This window comes from Bidens hawaiensis, unplaced genomic scaffold (assembly GCF_021521415.1).
Source record: "Bidens hawaiensis isolate Kalapana, Puna unplaced genomic scaffold, B.hawaiensis_p1.1 tig00038179_1, whole genome shotgun sequence".
In the NCBI taxonomy this organism is placed as follows: Eukaryota; Viridiplantae; Streptophyta; class Magnoliopsida; order Asterales; family Asteraceae; genus Bidens; species Bidens hawaiensis.
Window position 1 is genome coordinate 27,900 of NW_027496702.1, and position 27,899 is coordinate 55,798.

Here is a 27,899-nt window from a genome sequence, read left to right on the forward strand (position 1 = left end):
AAACTGGCTCAAATAGTATTAAAAATGCAGGGAATATTTATATAATTTACGAATAATTTAGAGCACATCACTCGTTTTCATCTTCCTCGTGACCCGACGAACCTAAGCCCTCTATTTAATTGCAACATATCAGTCCGTAAGAGTCCATGTCAATCCATTTTGGTGCTGTCGTTAACTGATAGTTGTTCATCATCAATTAGTCATTTAAACAGGTAATCAAAACATGTTTCTTGATCGCGTTTAACCGTGAATCAAAAGCCCCATCGTATTTCTATCAAACACTGAATCAATTGACCAATTGATAAATTTAGGGTTTTGGTTTGAATGGGGATTGTCACACCCCGACCAAAGGCGGCGGAACATGCCGGGATGCAACGGATTACCCATGAACACAAGACACTATTAAAGTGACAATATTTAAACAACTCATTAATTTCATTCAATCACCAAAAGTACACATCTTGTTCATACAAATAACACCAAATATAAGAATTATATTTTGTTCATTCTTCTAATAACCTAAACGGTCTCAAATAAGATAGTATCTTCAAACTCTAATCAACCAATAATTCAACCTGTAACAATGCATAAAATAATATTTGTCAACATGAATGTTGGTCAGCAATTTCATAGTTTTGAGTATATATAATATGAGGTGAAATCCACAAACGTATATGAGACTATAAATAAAGCAACAATTGCGGTATATAAATCATAAGTAAATGCGGATCCTTTCTAATCGGTAACAACCAACATACTCGAATAATGAGGGCCTATTATACTAGCACAAGGCTAAAGTAGTTAGGGGTGCGTATAATCATACTTATTGAGGCTCAACAACAACATAAAAATAAACACTCGTGCACGTAAAGCATATGAAACATATAACACACAATCGAGCAAGTATTCTAAGTATCATACAACCTAGAGTTTGTGGTTTGAAGATAGAGTATTATAAATCATTCATGTTTTGAATAGGTATGCATGTTACCCCCCAAAGTATAAAAATGAAAACGGGGGATGAAATGTACTCACATAAAATAAGTAACTTGAATGATAGTTTGCTATAAAACGGGAAACGGTAAGTTCAACAGGCAAGACCTAGATTAAAAAGGGTCTTGAGTTAGTAGATGGTTTTAAAAGCTTTAAAGTAAAATAACTTGACAAGTAAAATAAATAATTAAAGTTTGAGAGTTAAAGTGTAAATACATAAGAATTAAAGTAATGGTTTTAGAAAAGTAAGTTTACTCAAAATCGGGTCTCGGTATTCTATTCATTAGTTTTACTTAACCTTTGTTAAGTAAATATTTGGGTAAGGTTGCAATATTGCTAGATCCTTTGTTAGATAGATACCAAAACAGATTTTACGAGTGTTCGGATTTGTCGGTTCGAGTCTTGATAATTGGTCAAGCTCGAAGCCAAGATTCCAAAGTAATAAATGTTATGAGATAACTCAATGAAATCAAAAGAAACTTAACCAAGTGTGTAGTTCTATTAAGGAGAACCTCGACGTCCGTTAAGCGAGTGTTTGGTTTTGTCGGTCCAAACTTGTTATGAGATCAAGTTGGACCCGACATGCCAAGTATTTTGAGAAAATAATTAAAATTAGTTTATAATATAGTTTTAGAGAAAAATGCGAGATTCGGTGGCCCAAAACACAACTAGTGTGTCTTAAGTAAGTGAGCTCGGTTTAGTTCGGTCTTGGTTCGGTCGTTGACTCGGAATAAGACCGAGGATGGTTACCACATACCCAATACTATAGAACTTATTAAAATGAACTTAGAATTTATAATATACAAATCCTACATGTAACATATTATTAAATCATTTTATATATAAAGCATCTAAACGAGAGTTCGGTCTTGGTTCGATACTTGACTCGGAATAAGACCGAGTATGGTTACCATATACCTAATACCATATAACTCATTAGAACAAACTTAGAAATAATAATACTCAAGTCTTACATACAATATATTAACAATAAAGTATTTAAACAAAAGTTCGGTTTTGGTTCGGCTCTTGACTCGGGATGAAACCTAGAATGGTGGCCACATACTCAATACCATAGAACTCATTAAAATGATTTGGAAACTAAAGTAATTAGAAACTAAACAACATTAGTAAGCTTGCATAAATTAAAGTGTTTAACAAAGACTATATTAGTCCTTCATGAAGCCTTGCTTAGCAATACACCTAAACCGACATGGCCGGAGAAGGGAAAGCCAAGAAACAAGGGGAGTATGTTTTAGACAAGTTATAATAACAAGATTTAATTAACAATAATTAGTTAGAAACAAAGATTAGTATTAGTTTGACCTTGAAGAGTCAAACTATCAAGAACTTGAAGAATGGAATACTTAGATCTTAGATTGAGAGAGTTCGGAGAAAAAAGAGCAAACCAAAATGGGTGCATGGGACTTGTTTTTATAGTGAAAAAAGTATAGTTTACTCATAAGGGGTATACTTGCATTTCATTGGTTAAAAATGGTCAAACAATGTACAAAACTACAAGAGGTGTTTGACACAATTAGTCCTTTAAGTTTGTTTTAAGTCGTTTTTAGCCATAAAGAGGTGGTTTAATGTACCGAAAATGATGTTTTCTTGACCCGACATTTGTGTAAAATAAAAGAAAACAAAACCCAACATTTTATTAATAACGAAGGATCCGAAAGACCAAAACGGGTCAGGTTTCCAATACAAAAACAAATACAAGTTAAACCGAAAATGACGAATGTCACAGGGATGAATTGCTTAATCATAATATATATGTTATCGTTTTCAATTTATAAACAGATGAGACCCCTGCCCTAGTGCAGGGGCACTCTTGGTTAATACGTGGGATCCGGCTTTTGTGCGGGTTCGAGTCCCTTGAGCACCAGTTTGTTTTCTTTATTTTTGGTTAAAGGTTTTAAGGATTTAAATGGTTTGTAAATTCATATCAGATATAAAATAAACGTTATTTTGTTAAGCCGACATCACTAAGTTACGTTTTCATATATATAAATCGCATTAGAAGTTTTAGTTTATGTGTGTGTGTATATATATTGTGTGTGTGTGTGTATTATAATTATATCTTATTAATAATAATATTTATTTTATAAAAACCTGACAATTCTAATTCACGTTTTCTCATCGTGAAACGTTTCTATAAATTTGGCTTGTATTATACATATATATATATGGGTGGGATCTAGAGAGAACTAGAGAAGTCATTTAACATCATTGATTTTATTATACCAAAGGCTTAAAAAGGAAATGGGAAAAATAAAAACTATTGAGTTTTTTTAACGAGGCAGGGTAATGTTGGAATTATTAAAATACAAGCGTTTCTTTCTTCCCACTTATCACTCACTCACATCGATTCACTTATTCCCAGATCTAGGGTTTCAGTTTTTCGTCAATTGATCGTATGGTTCATCCAAATTGACTGCAAAATCAAGCATGAATATGAAGAACACCAACAGGTAAGCGGTATTTCCCATATTTTGTGTGTCAATTGGGGTTATTATACACCAACCGAGCATAGATCAGAGGTTATCGCGTTCGATAGACCCTGTGTTTGTTTTGTTTCTTTTTTTTGTTTAATTGCTTAATGATATAGCGTAGTTGAACATTAATTTGCTGATTGATGCACATATTGACCGGTTCATATATTTTACATGATTCTTCAAGTATTGTGTATATGTATTATTGGTGTACTGCATGTATATATAGTTTTGATGCATTATATACATGTAGATATGATGTTTACATATATGCATTACATATATAATCTCCAATTGTCGTTCAATTCAAACATTATTAGTGTTAATTAGGTGTCGGACGCTCGAAAATCTAACACGTCAGTCAATCGCAAAATTAAGCAGGAAAGAACACATAATAGATACATACTCGTATATGTCAATTCATATGTTATAAGTATCAATTATGTGCACTACATTCATTTAGTGTAGATGCTCTATTTTTTTTGTGAATGTTCTGATTGAGCGTATATGAAGTATCAGAATTTGATATCAATTTAGGTGTCTTACATGATAAGACGAATATTATATACATTCAATTCGTAAATGATGTATTTTATTGCATATTTCTAGCTATATTGCATATATAAAGTGTTGAACGTAGTATTAGAGTGTCGACGAATATTAATTTGATCATTGATTAAGCTATGACGATGCACGTATTGATATCAGTTTGTGTATTTTACATTGTTAATTCATCCAGATCTGCTGCAAAATTAAGCACAAATCAGAAGAACAATAACAGGTAAACAGTTTTAATCTTCAATATCACATATTAACTTATCGATTAGGCGTATTATATACCCAATCGAGCAAGACAGAGGCAATCATTCAATAGGCTATGTATTCGTTTTGCTTTGTTTTGTTTAATCAAGTTACAATATAGTGTCGATGAATGATAATTTGTTTACTAACAACAAGCGAAAGCTATGAACAATGACATATTCATTAGTTCATGTATTTACATGAATTACCAAGTATTACATATATGCATCTTTGTTGTACTCATGTATATATATATATATATATGCATATGCAGTACTGGTGTATTACATATATCTGGTGATTCTGTAAATACATGTATATGCAGAGTTGATAGATTACACATATGCAGTACTGCATATTTTTAGTTAAACTACGCATGTGTAGTGTTAAACGCAGTAATAATAATGTAATTGTATAGTTTTAGTTATACTGCATATGTGTAAATGAAGTCGTTTTAGTTATATTGCGTATTTAGTTGTCCAATTTTGGTGCTTAATTGATTAACATAGGCTTGATTACTATCTGATTCGTATGCCATCCAACTGTTTGATGAAATGTATAAATGAACTCGTTTTGCTAATCACATGTTTGATCGATTATTTTTTTATAGAATTATTGTTTGAGACTTAACTTATTCTTCAAGGTAAAACACCTTGAAAAAAAAATCTTATTATGGTTGTAGTTGTACATTTAAGCTTTTAGTATTGAATCATGATTCGTTGTAAAACCTATTCGTCATTAATTTTCTGAGAATATGCAGCAGCATGGCGGAGCAGATGATAACAATGTATCACTGGAATCTCAGGCCACCTATATCCTCATAACTTGCAGGTTTTCTTATTATACAATTCTTCCCTTTTTAACAATTTATATGCTCGATAGATCCGTTGTTCCTTCGATTTAATCTATGTTATTAGTTTAATTCTACAAAATACTATCTAAATCGTGATACATGCATTGAAATCAAACTTAGTGACAAGTAATTTTAATATACGCATCAATGAGAAGTTAATAAAACACACAAACATCTCAACAAGCAGTATTAATGAATAACTGTTAACCATGTAATTTTGCCCGACCTTATAGCACTAAGGTATTACACATATGTTATTATTGTATCACATACAAGTAGTTACCGTTTGGTTTAGTTTGTAATTAGGTCATGAAAAAATTAAATCAAAGATAAAAAGAAACCATGATGTTGGATTATATATACATGCAGTAATATTGTATAACATATGTTCAGTACTATTATATTACATATATGTAGTAGTATTGCATTTATGTATTACTATTGTATCACATGTATGCAATAATACAAATATACAATGTGTGCAGTTCTACTGCACATGTGTATCCTTGAATAAAGTAAGGGTAATGAACCATGTTGGCATGTTGTATTACATATGTGAAGTGTTATTGTATGTTATATTGCGTATACACAATGATTAGCTATTACATGTATATAAGGTGTGTCATATTACATATATGCAATGTTATTGTTTGTTGTCACACATGCATGCATTTCTTAGCTACTAGATCATATTAACCAAGTTCTATTACATATGTGCAATATTATTGCATGTTGTATTGCATATATGCATCACTAAAGTATTGTGTATATGTATTAGTACTTTTTTAGATGTGAATACTAAATGTTTGCTTCAGTTTATAACCACGCTATGAAGATCGGACATCAAGGAAAGTACAAAGAAAAAGAAAAGGCAATGTTGGAAAAAAGAGTTAATAATACTAAAGGATAGCCTAGAATACAATCTTGTTTGTCTTTTTGTAAACTATTTGTTGGTGTTTCTTCATATTCAACTTATAACCTTAATTCAAGCTTATTTGTTTGTATTACATATGTGCAATGTATATTTTTCTTACATTTTATAAATTGTGTCTTTTTATCTGCTTGTTAATGCTTTCTAACACTCAAATTGTAACCCCAACACAAGTTTATTTATTTGTATTACATATGTGCAATATATATCATACTTACATTTATGTAGTGAACTTTACGTTTTTAGGCGGTTTAGAGAATGCTAAAACATATGTTGTTAAACTGAAGTCGGGTTGTAGCCCGCCGATAAACACTATGACAATACCAAATTGAAACACCAAAAATAAGAAACCAAAATGAACGAAATCACGCCACCATAAAGAACCGCCAAAATTTGTATAATAATAATAATAATTTCATTAAATGCAATAGAAACCAGCTTCAAATTTATATGAAATCTGAAAATTTTATGCATATCCATCAAACTAAACTTGTTTAATTACACTAGCAATTTGACTCGTGCATTGCGACGCCTACGCTAGCAAATTTACACAAGTTTTCTGCAAAATTCAAAATACAAGGTTGTTCAATTCCTAATATAACCACCAATCTGCCCTGACTTGGATGGGGAACACACTTTAGAGTAATTAACACAATGGCATCGTTTTTGTGTGTTTGTAACGTGACATATATTTCCTTACTATGTGAAAAAGTAAACTATAGTTACAAAAGGTAAATAACAATTTGAATTGATGTACAAAAGGTAATTTCCAAACCTGCTTAACATTGTGGTATTGCAGCTACAACTTAGTATAAAAATAGTTATGGGGAAAGTGTGTTTCTGGCCATCTTTACTCTGACCCGTGTAAAAAGTTGTCATGTTGACATGTAACTTGACGGACATATTTCAAACACTACGTGAAAATTGACCTTCGGCCACACGAAAAAAGTGTGGCCGTAGGCCTTTAGCCACACACATTTGGTTCAGGACATATGTGGCCAAAGGTCGCAACACCGTGGGTATGATATGGCCACACATAGTTTTTAGTGGCCTTATGTGGTAATAAGTGTGGCTAAAGGGTACAGGCATTAGTTGCTGGCCATCAAGAAGACTCTCCAATAAGTGTGGCTAAATGGTAGAAAATGGCCACATGTCAATTTACTAAGAGTGACCATTACATCTATATAGCCACATGAATTTATGTTTCAGCCACATGAATTTTATATTAATGTGGCCAATAGGGTTGTGTTAAGCTTACATTGTGACCTATACCGTGTGAATATAGCGAAGAAATGGCCACTTTAATAATAGGGTGGCTAATTATATGATATAGATACTAGCTATTACATTAAAAGTGGCTAAATATGTTTACTTGCCACTCAAAACTCCTTTGTAGATTATAGTGTGGCCATTGTCTTACCGTTTGTCACACAAAAATGTTTTTCCTAATATAAAGTGTGGCTATTGTAAAACTTTTAGTCACACATAGTGAAGTACTGTGTGGCTAATAATATCTTATAGACACTGGAGGTTATTGTAAATGTGGCTAAAAATGTGAACTTGCTAGTCAAAAACTCTTTTGTAGTTTGTGGTGTGGCCATTGTCTTACCGTTTGTCACACATATTGCTTTTCCTAATTTAAAGAGTGGCTATTGTCAAACTTTTCGTCAAACATAGTGAGCTATTGTGTGGCTAAAAATATCATATAAACACTGGAGGCTGTTGTCAATGTGGCTAAAAGTGTGAACTTGCTAGTCAAAAACTCTTTTGTAGTTTGTGGTGTGGCCACTGTCTTACCGTTTGTCACACATAATGCTTTTTCTAATTTAAAGTATGGCTATTGTCAAACTTTTCATCACACATAGTGAGCTACTGTGTGGCTAAAAATATCATATAGACACTAGAGGGTGTTGTCAATGTGGCTAAAAATGTGAACTTGCTAGTCAAAAACTCTTTTGTAGTTTGTGGTGTGGCCATTGTCTTACTGTTTGTCACACATAATAATTTTTCTAATTTTAAGTGTGGCTATTGTCAAACTTTTCGTCACACATAGTGAGGTACTGTGTGGCTAAAAATATCATATAGACACTAGAGGGTGTTGTCAATGTGGCTAAAAATGTGAACTTGCTAGTCAAAAACTCTTTTTGTAGTTTGTGGTGTGGCCATTGTCTTACCGTTTGTCACACATAATGCTTTTCCTAATTTAAAGTGTGACTATTGTCAAACTTTTCGTCACACATAGTGAGGTACTGTGTGGCTAAAAATATCATATAGACACTGGAGGTTGTTGTCAATGTGGCTAAAAATGTGAAGTTGCCACTCAAACACTCTTTTGTAGTTTGTGTTTGTGGTGTGGCAATTTTCTTTACCGTTTGTCACACATAATGCTTTTGTAATATAAGTGTGGCTATTATCACACTTTTCGTCACACAAAAATGTTTATGTTGTGGCTAATGGTCATTTATAGACTAATTTTTGTAATTTCAGGTGTGGCTATTGTCTTACTTTTGGCCACACCTATTTAATGTGTTCTATGTGGCCAAATTGTGTGTAATTAGGCATTATATAATTATTTTTATTTTTTGTGCAGTAATATAACATCTATAAGCAACAAAACAAAATTATTATATTAACAATAATATTCACTTAAGCAAATGTATATGCAAAATATCTTACAAAATACAAAAATAACGACTACCTATATACTAGCTAAGGCTTCGGTTTTCTTGGCACTGCTCCTTGTCTTCTGTTTGGTCACCCGGTCTATCGTTGTGTACTTTGCCTTTGCCTTCTTGCCAGCTCTGTCTGGTTCTTTTGAGGACGGGAGTGGTGGTAGCTGGAACAACAGAATATGAAAAACAAATATGTATAATTAATGTCGTATTTTGTAATTGAATAGAACAAAATAGTATGCATACATACATACCGAACGTTGTTTAAATGTTTGTGAACCTTTCGGCGGGAAGTTCGTTTATGTTCATTTATCTTTGTTCAATTACATTGGTTTAGATTATAAACAAACGAACATAAACGAACACAAGTGTTCATTTTTAAACTAAATGAAAAAAAACATAGATATTTGTTCGATTAAGTTAAAAGAGAACAAACCTCCTGGTCACATAAGATTAGGTGTTCTGGCCAAGCAACAAAAGTACCAATTGCGTTGCCAACAGTCGTAATTTCACCTGCCTCACATGGAATAATTGCTTTTTTTCCTTTATGGCTCCATCAATACTAACTTTATAGCAACCCTCCGGATTGCTTTTCCATGCAACTGTTGTGGAACCGGTGACCAATAAACTTTACCATTTGCCACCTTGTTACGCTTGTCATGCACACACAAACGACACTCATACACCTATAAACCAGCATTTGAAATTAAGATGGCTTAGTTGAAGTCAATATATAAGTGCATACCCATGTTGGTGGGAAATTAACAATGTTTCGCGCAGTAGATACCTTTCTTTTACGGCTTCTCCGTTTTACCTAAAAACCATTCAATGAATCAATCAACAATTAAAGGAAAAACTGAAATTGCCAAATACTTACTGATGGTTTTTTCGAGCCGTTACTATCCGGAGTGTGGTGTAGTTGTGTTGATGCTTGGTCTACATTGTTCTCTACAGGCTTCATTGGTAATATAACAGAAATTGGAATTGTTAGGACTTATTAGGTTATAAAATATAAAAACTGAAACTGCCAAATACTTACTGATGTCGCGCTATGGGGATCGACTACCGTTTGGTCAACACTTTTTCCACAGACTTGGCATGCAATTCGGTAAATAGAAAATGAGCACACTCACATTGGAAACGAATTATAAAAAGTACTGAAATTGTCAAATACTTACTGATGTCGCGATATGGGGAGCGGGTACCGTTTGGTCAACACTTTTTTCCACAGACTTGGCCTGCAATTCGGTAATAGAAAATGAGCACACTCACATTGGAAACGAATTATAAAAAGTACTGAAATTGTCAAATACTTACTGATGTCGCGATATGGGGAGCGGGTACCGTTTCGACAACTATTTTATCCGCAGACTTGGGCTACAGTTAACCTATGCAAAATTAGCACACTCACATGGAAAGTTAATTATTAAAACAAATCAATGAAACTGTCAAATGGTTACTTGAGAAGCGGATTCTTGTTGCACAGTCTCACCTGAGATTAAGATGTTTCCAACAGAACTGGCCTACAAATCAATTTATTAGGTTATGGAAAATGAAAAATCACATGGAAAGTTGTAAAAAACAAAGAAACTGTCAGATACTTACTGGTCCTGGCATTTTATTTTGCGGCACAACACTAGTACTTTGGTTAGAACCAACCTGGTTGGGAACAGGATTTACCTACGAATTGTGACAAAAACAGTGCCAATTATGTATGTCGAATGCATTAATTAATATGTAGCATACGTCACTTACTTGTCTTGCCGACTTTTCCGGCAAAAATTCTTTGAGATGTCTGAACCCGGCCTCAAATGCTAACCATTACTTCTCACGGCTTGCTAGCATAGCATTCGTGGATTCAAGTAGAGACGTCAACCTGTTCACCACTACATCTCTCTGCACCGCCTCATACTCAAGTTGGGCAATCCGTTGCTTAAACGAGCCTTTTACCCGACTCACACCCCAATATTTACCTGTTGTCAATCCGTACCCAATCCCTTTTAAAAACCCACATTTCTCTTTGCCAAGCACTAAGGTGACGACATCTGTGCACGGTTCAAGTGCCAGGGCTCCGGAGGCGATCTGCTCCTCATGTTGAACCTGCAAGAAAACAAATATTCTAATATACTTGTAACACGCTTATGTATCCACATAAAGTGTTGAGACAAGTTATACAGACTCAAGTTTTTTTGACACCAATATAAGGCAATGAATTGACTTTAACATGATTTAAAAAGTTTAATACTAAAACATACTAATTTGGTTGCCACACCTTTGACAACAGCATTCTTGTATGCACCATCTTTGTCCTCCCTTCCTTTCATCCACATTAATGCACGGCCGGGGATCTCATCCGGTCCAATTTCCTTCTTTTTAACCTTGTAAAATATTCAAGAGAAAGCAGCTGATGGTCATGCATTAGACACATAACCAACAAATCATTGAACTAAAGAGAAAGCAGCTGACGGTGATTACCAGTTTCTCTCGAAGGTAGGTATAACCCCCTCGTCCCATGTGATGATCAAAAACATTCTTTGCTCGAGCTCCCTTTGATGAAGCCTATTTTTTCTTCAACCACACATTATAATCATTTCATTATATTTAAACAAAAAACAAAAACCATATATAGTCGATCAATATACGTTTGCAGAGTAGAGGAATTTATACCTGAAACTGCTCTGATTGTGTGTACTCAACGAAGCGATCCCAGTCTTCTTGCCTGATCATCGTCCTGTGTCCCTTGGGTATCGCCTTCAGCTTCAGAGGTTTACCGATGTTCGGCATAATTTATTTGGCATACATTTTTCTTCTGAAATCCCGAAGAAGGTGTCCGAGCCGATTCATCACAGAAGGCCTGCGACAAGCCTCAATCTCAAAATATTTCTGCAGAATATAATACAGTAAAGGTAAATTACATCTCAAAATATAAAATGCACAAATAGATATAAAGAATAACCGTTATTTGTTCCCACAGTTTATCTCTAAACTCCTTTGTGACCTCCCTCCAACTTAAATGTCTCAAGCCAACTATTTCCCTTACAACATCCCCTAAAAAACTTGCAAACTTTGATCTGTTTGACACCATCAGAGTTTGCATATTGGGTACGCAGCTTAGGCAACCTCGTCAACCCCCTTGTACGTTTTTTCGTTGTAGCAAAACTGTTGAGGGGTTCGATAGCCTCCAAACTGTTTAGGGGTTCGATAACCATCGTCCCTATAACGACGTCTGCTTGACCGTCGTCGCCTTTGGCTCCCTCGCTGGAGTAGCCTTCAGTGTCGTCTGATTGAGCATCGTCGTCGTAGTTGTCTTCCTCATCGAAGTATAAACCATGTTCTTCTTCGATTCTTTCATCTATAAGCTTCATCTTCGATTGTTTTTTAATAATTTGGAGTGTAATTTGGAGTATAAATCACTGTCGGCTGATTTGTGGAGTGGAAAATTTTTAATAATTTGGAGTGTAATTTGATTTTTGGAGTGTTAAATGTAATTTGGAGTTTTTGAATATTTGGAGCAATATTTTGGAGCTTTTTGAGTTTTGCCTCCCTTTTAATTAAGAACCAATAGATTATTGGCATAGTTTTTACGGCAGAGAACCTGTGGCTGAAAATAGGCACTTTGACAGAAGATGGTTGGATAAGCGTGTATTGCGTATTAGGATATTTATATATGTTTATGTACATTAGCGTGTTACAAGCGTAATAGTGTTTTTTAACAAAGTGTTTTTTGTTTTATTTTTAGATTTAACCATAATTACCATTCATTAAAAGTTTTCATACAAAAGGCACCATTACAATACATTCCATGAAACAAAATAAGAGTGAATTACAAAATAGATGATACAAGAAACTATAAAATTAAAGCATTTAAAATCTAACCAACCAACATTCAACACAATAAACTAAAAAGTGTATCAATACAACCATACATATACAAATAACCAACCAAATCACAAATGTTCCAAAATTCACCAAACACGTCACCAAATATTTTCCAAATGTTCCAAACATCACCAAATCACTAGTCTACTTTTGAAACTAACAAAGTAGCTTCATTGAAGTCATATTCAATTATGCACTTATCACCAATCTGTATTTCATTTTCCACCTTGAAATTTTGGTAACCGATATCTGAATTTCAGGTCCGACAGTTCACCATGAAGTCTCATTTTTTTTACGACCTTCGGGATTGACCAAAGTGATTGGCATTCCATCATAGGCATCAATCTTGGTGGCAATGTGACGCGGAAGACGCTGTGAAAAGCAAATTTCAAATATACTTGTAAATAAAAAAGAAATTTAAAAATTCAATTTACCAATTTCTTGGTGATGTTCATGTGGAAGACGATTTTAGAGTCATCATCTTGCTCATCAAAATGAATTGGGTTTTGGGAGGAACTATCTTGATTGCTTAATTGATAGTTGAGAAACAACTGATTTGGACCAGGAAGGATAAATTCTATGCCATCTTCATGAAAGACATTAATATGAAATGTCTTATCTGATATGATTTCAAACACAATAAACGAACCACCTTTCAAGTTGGTTTGTTTAAAAACCTCAATCCATCCATCCTCTAGCCTACAACCCATTCCATCCCAAAGACATGAAACTTTAAACATATATCTATCTGGAGCAATAAGCTCGAAAAGCGAATTCATGTAATTGTCACCAAATTCTTGAATCACATACCACTCAGGGAAATCCTATTAAACATGTTAATTAAAAGACATTTGAATTTGGAAACAGTCATTAAAAACAGAAATTAAAACTTACCAAGTAATGGACATGTCGGTTTCTGACTGGAATACATATCATAGTACCGGATTGATCATTTACGTTTCTTTTGAAAGTAAACATATTCAACATAGATCTTGATTTAAGCTCAAAAACAACATATGTTCCAGCTTGTATACAACATTCTCTGATTAATTCAGTCCAACCGGTTCCAAAATAAAAGTCATCAAGTACTTTGATTATAACAACAGAAAACGTTCTACCACTTTGATCCTAAATCAAACAACAGCCGGTATTCGATTTCATGTCAACAAACATTGGTTGAACAGCTTTAGGAATGAGCTATAAGTAACACAAAAAATGTTCTTAGAATGTATATGTTGCAAAACTGTAAAATGTTTCATAAAAAAAAATTTAACCAGATAACATTAACATACCATCCTACTCATGGAATCGCTGTCGATATCTACCAAGAACTTAACTCTATTATTGAGACGTGGCATTTTTATGTTCTTACCAGGATAAGCCATGTCTACGAATTATAGTAAAGCGAAGTAGAAGTCGATTTAGGGTTTTGAAGTTAAAATGGTTTTGAAGTTAAAAGGGTTTTGAATTTTGGTTTTATTTATTTCTACACATTTAATTATTTATATATTTTGGTTTTTTGTTTTATAACTTTTTAAAAATAGTATAAAAACATTTACTTTTAGTTTTTTTTTTACTAATATTCTGGTATTAAATTTTGTTAAAAGAGGAGTTCGTTTAATAAATCGTATTTTTTAAATGAATTTAAAATTTTATCCATTACTGAAGTATTATCTTAACCGTTAGTAAGATTTTCTGGATAAGATTTACAACTTCGTAATAGAGAGGCTCATAACATTCTAGTGTTATCATTATCATATGTAGTTTTGTATCATTATCATCTTCTAGGTTTTCATCATTACCATATGTGTTATGATGATGATCAACATCATAAAGTTATCATCGTTATCATGTATTATAGTGGTTATCATCATCATAATCACCATCACCATGAAACGGCATCATCATCAAACGTGCGGGTAATCAACGTGGTCATTGTATAGGCTATCGTAGTCGCCGTTATCATACGGGTAACATATATCTCGCTATCAGTGTCATCATCATCGTCACACATCTCCATCATCATCATCATCAGCATCCGATTGCCATGTACGGGATGTAGTCAGCATCGTATGGGTTATCGTAAACAAAACGCCCAATATTAGCGATCATTGTCGGCACCATCTTATGAATTGTTGTCGTCATCAAACGACATCATCAGTCGTACATGCTACCATCAGTATGACCATCGTATACGTTATCATGGTCGTCGTCGATCATACGGGTTACATGTCATTAAACATCGGTGTCATATCATCATCAACATATATATATATATATGTGTGTGTGTGTGTGTGTGTGTGTGTGTGTGCGCGCGCGCGTGTGCGCGCGCCTGTGTGGCGTATTGTCATATAGGTACATATAATTGGTCCTCATCATATATATGTGTGATCATCATCATAGACGTCATGCTCGTCGTACGAGCTACAGTCGCCATCGTATGGGTTGGCGTAAGAAAACCGTATATATATGTTAGCAGCATCAATATGATAACCACCACCAACCCAGGTAGTTATATTAGCATCGTCTCGTCATAATTGGGCCAATCATCATGGTCATCATACGGGATAGCACCGTCATTGTCTCATGTATTACATATCCGCAATCATACTACACACCACCGCCCACATTCGCCACAACGACCCCCAACACCAACCACTAACCACACTCCACCACCACCCACCACAACCACCCACCACACCACCACCACCCACTAATATTATATGTAAATATATATACATTTATTTATACCCATCCACCACCACCACCCACTACCCACCACCACCACCCACCCACCACCACCACCACCGACCTCCGCCACCACCACCCGCTGCCCACCACTACCACCCACCACCACACATCCGCCACCACGAACCACCACACCTCCGCCACTGTCCACCACCATCATGACCACCTGAACCCACCACCACCCACTAATATTATATATATGCATTTTTTGCTACTATACAATACTAACCGTACGATTAAAATTTAAAAGCACGCGCCTTCTTTTAAAAGGGTCAATAATTACCCTCGTAAGTCACTCATCTACTTCTGGAACGACGATAAGTATTCCCAAAATTCAACCTCGTAAGTCAATATTCCTAAAAACCGTCGACGATTTGTTTCTACTGTGAAGCACAAGCACAAGCACAAGCTCGAGTGGTTTAATTATTCTGGAATGGAACCAAAATGAAGAAACCTAACTCATCTACTTCTGGAACGGAACCAAGGACGAAGCAAAAGCACGATAGGTCTCAGAATGAAGATGGAACAGGTGTTACTTTATGATTTTTTTAGCATTTTAGGTTTACTTAATCTTAAAATGTAAGCATTTGTTTGAATCTTCTTATGTATTAATGCATTTGATAAGCGTGTTGTTATTGTAATACATATCCTTGTTTTTTAAATCTATGTATAATATTAAAGCATGTTATATGCGTATGATTAGCGTGCTATGGCTTTGGTATGAGAATTTATCATTGTGATGTTTGATAAGAGTTTTCTGTTTCCTTGTGATTCGTGTTGTTATCCCCTACCCCCGTGTTTTATTGTATGTATGTGATTCAGTTGTCGAAAAAAACAAGACTGATAAAAGGAAGACTAAAAAAGTTGCTCCGGTGGGGAAAACAAAACATGTTGTGGAAGCAGAATCTGATTCAGACCTTGAGACAAAAATCGACATGTTGTTGTCAAAGCGGAAACAGGTGAAACACAGCACCTATGGCCCGGACTTTCCGCGTCCGAAAAAGAGAGCCATTAAAGAAAAGAAGCTAGCCGAGAGGGGACAACCTTTTGTTGAATTTGTAGACAAAAAATTGATGAATAGGTATGCACCTATTAATATTGTTGATACAGTGAAGGCAATGACCATTGTCCAAAAAACTTGTGTAGAAGAAATGGGTTTCGGGTCAATGTTAAGACTTCAAGTAACCCAAACTCCAACAACTTTGGGATATTGGTTGCTCATCAACTATAATAACCATTTAAATGAATTGAACATTGGGAGCGGTGTTATTAAGATAACACCACAAAAAGTACATGAAGTGTTGGGGATACCAATGGGTAAGATTCCTGTTTTAGGCAAGAGTAGACCAAGATTGGGGGAAGATGTTACTACAGATTTGTTCAAATCTCAATTCCCGACAAATGCAAGAATAAGTATAAAGCATGTGAAAGACAAACTGGCTGTGGATCAAGGAGTTGGTGAACTGTTTAAGATTAATTTCCTTGTGTTGGTCAACACCTGTACAGGATTTGTGACAAAATCAACAACAGTCAATCAATGATTCATCGCCGCAATTAATAAAACCTCGGATATTCCAAATATGGACTGGTGCAGCTATGTTATTGAAAACTTGAAAACGACAAAGGAAGAATGAAGAGGTATCAACGTTCAATACAACTGTTCGATCACCTTCCTTATGATGCTTTACACGCATGAATACCAGAAAAAATATGGTCCATTTGGGACTCCCGTCACAACGCCTGCAGTCAACTAAATAACAAAAACTACTCTTAATAAGATGGAAATATACTTGGAGAATAATGGTACTCTCTTAGAAGAAGATGCTACTGAGGTTGCTGCTGCTGCTGCTGTGACGTTTAGTGTTGACGGGAAAGGGATTGATGCGGCTGCTGCTGCTACTACTGCTGTGACGGTTAGTGCTGCCGGTAAGCCTGGAGTTGAAGAAAACACTGCAGCTGAGGAGAAACAAGAACATGGTATTAAACTTGTTATTTTCTTGTAAAAAAACTCTCATATCTCTTATCTCTACATGCATTTTATGTAATACAACATTATATGTAATTAAAAAACAGATGGTCAAAGTGCATCTGAAACAGATAATGCCGATCAAACAGCTGAACAAGATTTGGATGATTATGTAAGCGATTATTCACCTTTAAGTTTGCAAATACCTATCGTGCTTGTTGACTATTATTTAACTCTATTACAACTGGCTGGGATAAATTGAAAATGTTTTTGAATTAACCCAAACTATATTTTCTTTTTACAGTCTTGGAATAAGGCAATAGATAACAAGTTGAAGAAATTTGATAAAATTTGCTCCGAGATCAACGAGTTGGTCCGTTAAGGAAAGGATAAACATCCATCAAATGAGAATATCTTTGCTAGATGTTTTGAATGGGAAAACAGATTCACTAATAATGTGGTCCCTAAAACACAATATTCAGATGTTGGTGTTGGTGGTCCAGTGGCTGCTCTAAAAGGTATTTGGGTTAAATTAATTATTAGTATAATTAAAACGCTCTTTAAACACTTATGTTGTTTTTTTAAACTTATTACATATGTGTGATGCAGTTGATTCAGATGTTGGTGTTGGTGGTCCAGTGGCTGCTCAGAAAGGTATATCATATATGTACAAGCTTAATTATATACCAGCTTAATTATAATCACAGTTGAACATATTACATCTTTGGCTGTCGTAAAAAATGATGCAGGTGATGCAGGTCAGGAAAACAATGTCTCGTGCGCAGATATTGATGAAGTTGTTAATACAGTGGTTGCGTGGGCAAAAGAGGGTATGTAATTATAAATAAAAACCAAAAGGGGTTGAAGGTATTTACTTATAGTTACAGTTATTTTCAGTCAAATTTAATGTGAGTTGTTTTATGTTTAAAAGTTGACACCGGATTGTCAACAAGTGATAGCCTCATTACACTGAACTCTACATATCTTCTGAGAGAGGTTGACGTATCCGCTAGTGTCACGGTAGATGAACAAATAATTTCAAAGTATATATTTTTTTTGTCTTGGAGACATTTGGGAGGAGGTCTACAAGTACACTCACACAGAATCGTTCAAGGTGGTCTTTGAAAGCTTCTGTCCTGGCATTTATATAGCTGCCAATGCAATGGATGCATTCAGTGAAGTAATGAACTATGAAGAAAAGAAAAAATCTGCAGCATCACCGTTCAGATTCTTTGCTTCAAGCAATGTGCTGGTACAAATTATTCTATTTTGTTTGTACTATTAAAAATGCTGAATAAACGCTTTAATCATCTGCATTTTAATTAATATACAGACAAGTGACCATTATTCTGAGTCAAGGGGTTACACAGACAAAGAAAGACTGGATGTGTTTTCAGACAACATGATAAGAGAAATGGCAATGAGTGGAATTCTATCACTCAAGGAGGTTGCTATAGTGCTCGTGCCAATTCTACAACACGATCATTTCGTTGTGGTTACCTTCAATATTCAAATAGGAGTGATAGACTTACTTGACAACAGTGCAAACCAAGAAATACTAGCTGATGCAAAGTTTAAAATCTTAGAAGACAAATCAAAAGCAATTACAGAGAATTTTGAAGAAAGATACGGGAAGACTCCTGATATACTGGTAAACATATATACCTTTAACCCAAAAAACATACATACCTATTATAAAAATTGTCAAAATACTTTTGTGTAGAGAAACGTCTTTTGCATGTATCTTAAAACAATCAAACACCCCATTACTCAGCAAATCCAAGTAGCAACAATCAATAGATTGAAGATGACATGGTGAACAAAAAGTAATGGAATAGATTGTGGTATTTTTGCTATGAGACACATGGAGAAATATGATGGGAAGAGACCATGGGGGTGTAATCTCCAAAATGAAGGCTCTGAACAACAAAGACAGCTAAAATGGTTGAGGTTAAAGTATTTGTGCAAAATCCTCCTCTCGGATATAAACCAACACAGAAATACTCTTATCAAGAAAGCACTGCTATTCCATGAAAATGACGACAATCATTTAACCGGAGAAGAGTTGATTGATGAACTTAAGAAACGGCAACAACAAATTTGAATGATTTCAAAAGTGACTGCTATGTACTTTAAGATACTTGTTATGATATGGACTTCTGTTATCAGTTTGTAATGCACTATAAGATAATAGTTACATGTTGAATCAATGTTTTAACACAAACATAAAAATTTTATTATTACCAAAACACACATATAAACACACCATCACAAACATACAAATTTTATTACTACTAATCTCTGAGTGACGCACATAAAAACACACCATGAAACACCATCACATACTATTCTCTGAGTGACATAAGAAACTTCAACTTCAATTCCATTGAGCAATTCAGTTCTAGAATTGCCTTGCCCAAAAGTTTTAACTCGTCAAGCTCTCTCTGTCCTACATCAACCATAAACAAAACCACAAGATCTCGGATACAACTAGCGGGCATCCGAGTAAGAACTTTTGTAATGAGATCCCTGGCATCCAAGCTATTGCTAGTCTTTACAAATTCTTCAGTAAGAGTTTCTCGACAAGCTTTATCTACCTCGATTTGAGCCTCAATTCGCCTTCTGAGGGCAGCCTTGTAGGATCTGGATGATGATGATGATGATGATGAGCAATCCATTATTAACTAAAAATAATAATTTAAAATTATGTAGGTATATGAGTTTCACAAATGTGGTGTAGGTATATGTAACGCCCTGAAATTCGATTGGTAAACTAGGATCGTGAAATCATCGGAAACTATAGACTTTGGGATTTTGGACGATAAGTTCGGAACCCATATCATTGGAAAAATCTGCTTTTATCATTTAAAATGTTTATTTTATAAAACGACATTTACGCCTGAAAAATATTAATTTTTATGCTTTCGAAAAATTAAATGTTCTTATTTAAAAAGATTTCAAATAATTATTCGGAAAATGGTTTTATAAAAGTTTTGCTGAAAAAGTTTTAGTTTGTTTAAAAACTTATGAACTCGACTAGTCTTGACCCGTCGGTAGCCTAAACCCGAACCCGAGTCACCCGAGTATTTAAGCGGAAAATCAAGTATTCTTACACCATCTCTTTCATTTCCACCAACACTTCCCACCCAAACACTCTCATTCTAGAGAGAGAAACTAGAGAGAGAAAGTCTTCAAACTTCAAATCCGAGTCCACAAATCTGTTTGTTGTTATTCTTGGTAAGATCTTCTTGAAAATCATCCATTTTCATAACCATTTTCGGCCTCAAATCGAGCAAAAACACCCACTTTCGTTTCTAGAGTTTTCGGGTCAAAAACCGTCTTGTTTTGGTGTCAAAATGCAGGCTTTTGTGTTTAAAATCACTAGGAATCGATAGCCCTTTCAATCCCGAGCATTTTCATGTCAAAAACTTCGATTTTGGGTCAAAAATCTGGAAAATCTGAAAAACCCGTAGGTTTCTCCGTCGCCCAGCTTGAAGGAGTCGAATCAGACTCATTCGATCGAACCAGTCGATCGAATCAGTCCAGTCGATCGAATCAGTTCAGTCGATCGAATAGGAAAGCAACCGAATGGTCTCCAACTCATTCGACCGAATGAGTTTCGTATTCGATCGAACGAGTGTCTATTCGATCGAACAAGTTCCATGTTCGACCGAACGAGTTTTTCCAACTGGTTCGACCAAATGTGTTTCTAGTTCGATCGAGTGTGCCACAGATTCGATCGAATGTGTGTCTATTCGATCGAACGTGTTCCTATTCGATCGAATCAAGCCAGAACCAAGCTGTTTCGTCTTTAAAACCCAGTTTTTGCTCGAGGCCGCGTAAGCTCGTTTTCTTAGACTTATAGCACGTTGTTAACCTTATATTTATGTTCAACTCTAGGCTAAGGAGATCTATTGTAGCACCATCCTAACCCGAGATCAAGGTGAGTTCATAGCCCCTATTTAAGCTTTTCAAAACTATGGGGTGGAAACATGGTAACTTTACACGTTTGGATAAAAATCATTTATGCAAACACTCTTTAAACTATAAACTTTTGGATTTCTACACACGTGCGGAAATCCACAAGCTTTTTAAGAATCTATAAACTTTGGAAATCTATGAACATGGGGAAAACCCATCAACTTATGGAGATCTAAGAACATTGGAAATCAATGAGTATGGGAAATTCTATGAACATTGACATCATGGGAAATGGGAATCATATTCATATCATCATAGTCATTGTGTCAGCATGGAAATCTAGAGATCAAAGCATCATGAGTTGAATTGGACGCGAGAGTTTATTCTACTCTCGGTAGAACTCGCGACCATGAGTGGCATTCTATTCTCGGTGGCACTCGTAACTCATGGGATTTCATACTAGTCTCGGTGAAATCCATAACTCTTGAGGACCTATACTAGTCTCGGTAGGGACCAAGGGAACCCAGGATTCTTTGGGGAGTCTATCCTACTCTCGGTAGAACCTAGCTGAGTCCTGGATGACAAGAACGAGGTAGTCTTGGTTTAAGTCTTGCGTGGGATCAATCAAGTCTTGTGTGATCATTGAGTTTCATCTTCATTCATCATCATCATCATTTATTCACCATCATCTTGGATACTAGAAAACTGTGGGATCTTGGTGTTGGTTTATCTAGTAAACTTAGCATGCTCAAATCTATATGTCCTTATTTATGCTTAACTGCTATGTGCTACATGTATCGTTGGGAGACCACAAATCTTTGAGTAATCTTATCACAAACGACTCTAATGGGAGAATAATAAGCCCGCTGAGAGTCCAGGAGAACATTTCATGTTTTACTTACTACAAAAACCTCTTTGGGAAAACCAAGAGCCCTTTTCTTACAAACCATCTTAAAACCGGGTATTATATCCAAACATAGTAGTATAAGTTGTAGGAGTGGTGGGTTAGCCGCAGGTACACCCTATATATAAACCCCTACAACCTATACTAGTATGTTTGTGTATAAACTCTTTTTCTTTAAACCTATGAATTCACTCATCTACTTTATGTAGTTGACAGTTTGTTACATGTTTTCAGGAAATAATGCAGCAAGAAATCCCTAGCAAGTTTAGAGGCCTTAGAGAGATGAAGGCTAGTCTAGGAGTTGTTTGGAAACTTGATATTTTGTATTAAAACAGTTTGTTTCATGTTACCTGGATGGTGTAATATTTGACATTTTGGTTATGTTTATGCATTTAGACTTTTATACTATTGTGCTCAACAATCACGACTTAGTCGCCGCGCCTCGATTATTCCGCCATCACGATCGGGGTGTGACAGATTGGTATCAGAGCCAGTGGTTATAGGGAATTAGGAAACCGACCTAGACTATAACCTAGGATCCTTGACTCTAGATAGCTCATGCATCACAATCACATGTCTACACTTATATACGTGCTGCGTGCTTATGTGTTGTATATTAACTGTTAATCTCTTGAGCCATGTCATTCTGTGTTCTTGGTATAATCTATGTCCTCTATTCTTAATCTTTGGCGTGTCATCGATTCTATCTAACGCTCGTTTTTTTTTCGTTTTGTCAAGAATGCCTCCCAGACGTGCACCCGCCCCCTTGGACTCCGCTGATCTAGCCAACCTTATAGCCCAGCAGATCGCGGCTGTGTTACCAGGCATGGTAACAGCCATCAGCCAGGGGCTGAGGCAAGAAGGAACCTCTGGGGCCAACCAAATTCCAGCTCAGAACGCAAATGAACCAGCAAATAAGCCATACAAGGACTTCATGGCTACCAAACCCACCAGCTTCAGCGGTTCAGAAGGCGCCGTTGGTCTCCTCCAGTGGATCGAAAAGATGGAGGCTGCCTTTGTTATTAGCTCGTGCCCTGAGACACTGAAGGTCACGCACGCGGCAAGCATGTTGTCTAAACGCGCGCTGACCTGGTGGAACAACGAGATAAGAACCCGCGGGCGTGAGGCTGCCTTGGCCATGACCTGGTCGGAATTCGTAGCTTTGGTTACCCGCGAGTTCGTACCTCGCAGTGAGGTGCAGAAACTTGAAGCTGAGTTTTGGGTGCACAGAATGACGGGCGCTGATCACCAAGGGTACACGGAGCGTTTTCACGAGCTCTCCCTTCTCGTACCACACTTGGTCACCCCTCCCTCCCGGGCTATTGAGCTTTACATCAATGGCCTACCTGACACTGTCCGTGGAATCGTTATCGGGGCTGACCCATCAACCCTACAAGCGGCCATTGAACTAGCTGCCCGACTGACCCAGGACCAGGTTAAGACTGGGGTCCTAGCCAAAGGTACGGGCAAGGCCGCCGAGGGCTCATCCAAAAAGATCAACCGCATCAAAAAGCGTAAGGCTAGCAGTTACGCGATGGTTACTCCCGCAACCCCAATCAGCTCTGTCGCACCTGCTCCCACCCCTTCTGGAAGGCCAAAGAGGGAGTACACTGGGGTTCACCCCATGTGCGGCACTTGCCAATTTCATCACCCTGCCGGAACCCCGTGCTGGAAATGCACGAACTGTGGGCGTTTGGGGCACCTAGCGGAACGCTGCAGATTTCAAGGAAATCAACTGGCAATACAGAGCAGCAGTTCCCAACCCAGCAACACTCGAGGCTGTTTCGAGTGTGGAGCCACGGACCACTTCAAGAGCAGGTGTCCTCGTCTTGCAAATCTTCCTCCGGCCCGAGGCCGAGCCTTTACTATTGGCGCTGCTGAAGCTCGCCAAAATCCTGACGTCATTTCTGGTACGTTCATTCTCAACAATCTCTGGGTTTCTATTCTATTTGATACGGGTGCAGATAGAAGTTTTATTTCTAGCGCATTGGTCCCATTGCTTAATCTAGGAACCTCTGTCTTAGACCCCGCTTTCTCTGTCGAATTGGCAAACGGAGAGTCTACCCAAGTGAACGAAATCGTTCGCAATTGCACGCTTACGTTTGATCAGACGCCTCTTAGCATTGACCTCATCCCTATGCAATTAGGAAGTTTCGATGTAATTGTTGGGATGGATTGGTTGTCCATCAACCACGCGGAAGTGGTGTGTGCTGAGAAGCTCATTCGCGTTCCTTGTTCTTCTGGCGAGTCCATAATTATTCAAGGAGAAAGATCAGGTAGATGTCTGAAATTAATCTCCTGCTTTAAAGCTCGGCGATGCCTTCGAAAGAAGTGTCTCGCCTTCCTAGCTCATGTCTCCATCAAGAAATCTTTGGGGAAGAAGCTCTCTGATGTCCCCGTCGTGCGTGAATTTCCAGACGTTTTTCCTAAAGACTTACCCGGACTACCTCCTAGCCGACAAGTCGAATTCCGCATCGAATTAGTTCCCGGTGCAACCCCCGTGGCAAAATCTCCGTATCGTTTGGCTCCGTCAGAAATGCAGGAATTATCGAGCCAGCTACAGGAACTACTAGACAAGGGTTTTATTCGCCCTAGTTCATCTCCATGGGGAGCTCCAGTCCTCTTCGTCAAGAAGAAGGACGGATCTTTCCGGATGTGCATAGACTATCGTGAGCTTAACAAACTCACGGTCAAGAATCGGTATCCATTACCAAGGATTGACGATCTTTTCGACCAGCTGCAAGGAGCCACTTACTTTTCCAAGATCGACCTACGCTCAGGTTATCACCAAGTACGCGTCATGGAGGACGACATCGCGAAAACCGCTTTCAGAACTCGTTATGGACACTACGAGTTCCTAGTCATGCCTTTTGGTTTGACGAATGCCCCTGCGGTGTTCATGGATCTCATGAATCGCGTTTGTCGTCCATACCTGGACCAGTTTGTTATCGTCTTCATTGACGATATTCTCGTTTATTCCCGCTCTAAAGCCGACCATGAGCTTCATCTCAGGCTTACCTTGGATCTGCTGAGGAAAGAGCAACTCTACGCCAAATTCTCCAAATGCGAATTCTGGCTAAGGGAAGTTCAATTCTTAGGTCACATCATTAACAAGGAAGGCATTCATGTCGACCCTGCCAAGATTGAAGCCATCAAAAATTGGGGAGCGCCTACAACGCCAACCGAAATTCGTTCATTTCTTGGTTTAGCTGGGTACTACCGTCGATTCATCTCGAACTTTTCAAAGATCGTATTGCCTCTCACAATGTTAACTCAAAAGGGGGAACCGTTCATTTGGAGCCAAGAGCAGGAAGAGGCTTTCCAAACATTGAAACATAAACTCTGTCATGCACCAATCCTGTCACTTCCTGAGGGTAACGATGATTTTGTTGTTTATTGCGACGCCTCGAGCCAAGGTCTAGGCTGCGTCTTAATGCAACGCGGTAAGGTCATCGCTTACGCCTCGCGTCAACTCAAGAGTCATGAGAGGAATTATGTCACTCATGACTTGGAATTGGGTGCTGTGGTCTTTGCCTTAAAAATATGGAGACACTACCTATACGGTACGAAATGTGTCATCTTCACCGACCACAAGAGCCTACAACACATCCTCAATCAAAGGGAGCTAAACATGCGACAACGTCGATGGGTTGAACTCCTAAGTGACTATGACTGCGAAATCCGCTACCACCCTGGAAAGGCTAACGTAGTGGCTGACGCGTTAAGTCGCAAGGAAAGGACCCAGTTGCATGCGATCCGTATTCAGTCCAATCTTCCCTCCATGGTTCTTGAAGCTCAAAAGCAAGCGATTGCTGGTGGTGATCTCAAAAATATGCTATCTTGCGGTGCCGAACGGAAGTTTGAAACCAAGTCTGATGGTATACTTTACTACTTAAATCGCATGTGGATTCCAAACTCTGAACCACTTCGAGAACTCATCCTGAACGAAGCGCACAAATCCAGATACTCTATTCACCCAGGCAGTGATAAAATGTATCAGAATCTCAAGTCTCACTTCTGGTGGCCGGGTATGAAGAAAGTCATAGCTTTGTACGTCGGTAGATGTCTAACATGCTCGCGGATCAAGACTGAACATCAGAGACCATCTGGCCTGCTACAGCAACCGATCATACCGCAGTGGAAGTGGGACGAAGTCGCTATGGACTTCATTACCAAACTCCCGCGGACACCCAGCGGTTATGACACGATTTGGGTTATCGTGGATTACTTGACCAAGTCTGCCCATTTTCTCCCTGTCCGCGAGGACTACACTACGGAGAAGCTGGCGCGGATTTACATTCGTGAGATCGTAACCCGTCACGGTGTGCCTAAGGGCATCACGTCTGACCGTGACCCCTCTTTTGCGTCAAGGTTCTGGAAGTCATTTCAGAAAGCCTTTGGGACAAGTGTGAAACTTAGCTCTGCCTATCATCCTGAAACGGACGGTCAGAGCGAAAGGACCATACAAACCCTGGAGGATATGCTCAGAGCCTGTATCCTTGAATTCGGTAGTAGCTGGGAGACTCACCTTCCTCTTGCAGAGTTCTCATACAATAACAGCTATCATGCTACCATCAAATGCGCACCATTCGAGGCACTCTATGGCAGGAAATGTCGTTCTCCACTGTGTTGGTCCGAGACCGGAGATTCTCAAATCCTCGGCCCGGAACTGATACAGGAAACCACTGACAGTATCGCCATCATCCAGCAAAGACTTAAGGACGCCCGCTGTCGACACAAGTATTACGCTGACAAACGCCGCAAACCTCTGGAGTTCCAAATAGGCGATCGCGTAATGCTCAAAGTTTCCCCCTGGAAGGGCATTGTTCGCTTCGGGAAAAAGGGAAAGTTTGCTCCAAGGTACGTAGGACCTTTCAAGATCATCGAAAAGGTCGGACCCGTAGCCTATCGCTTGGAATTGCCTCCAGAACTCAGCCGTGTTCACAACGTTTTTCATGTGTCGCAACTCAAAAAGTGCCTCGTTGACGAGACCGCTCAAATCCCGATCGACACGGTTCGCATCGACGACAAACTACACTTTGTTGAGGAACCTGTCGAGATCCTAGATCGAGAAGTCAAAAGGACTAAGCGAAGCCGGATACCCATAGTCAAGGTACGTTGGAACAACCATCGTGGACCCGAGTTCACATGGGAGCGAGAGGTTAAGATGAAGGAGGAATACCCTCATCTGTTCGCATAGTCATCATCTTTGTAATTCTAGAAATCTTGGAGTCTATGTAATCGTAATCATGTAATCAGGGACCAATATCAATCAATGAAGTATCATGTTGTTCCTATTTGCTTATAAATATTCTCTTATTTGCATAACACCAAGTTTGGCTACCCATGACTCGTGCTGGAAAACACAAGTTGTGCATACTTAATCATGTAAACATTGGGGTAAACTATGTATCATTGAGCCAAAATTTGTCATCATTCTAGCATTCATGAAGCATGGTTGTGGGTGTGTGTGTGGTGTCGTGTCGATTTTTCTAGCCGCACACAATGGAGTTTATACATTGATACAAGGTGAACTCGTAATTATAGTCCGGAATATAATTACATCAAGTTCACAGGTGTATACGTGTATAAACAATATGCTATTGTGTAACTATGAGTCATGAACTCAAGCTTCGTGTAGGGAATTAATCAATGAATGTTGAAGGAGTGGTGGGTTAGCCGCTGGTACACCCTATACATAAACCCCTTCGGCACAAGTTGATTATGTCTGAAGCG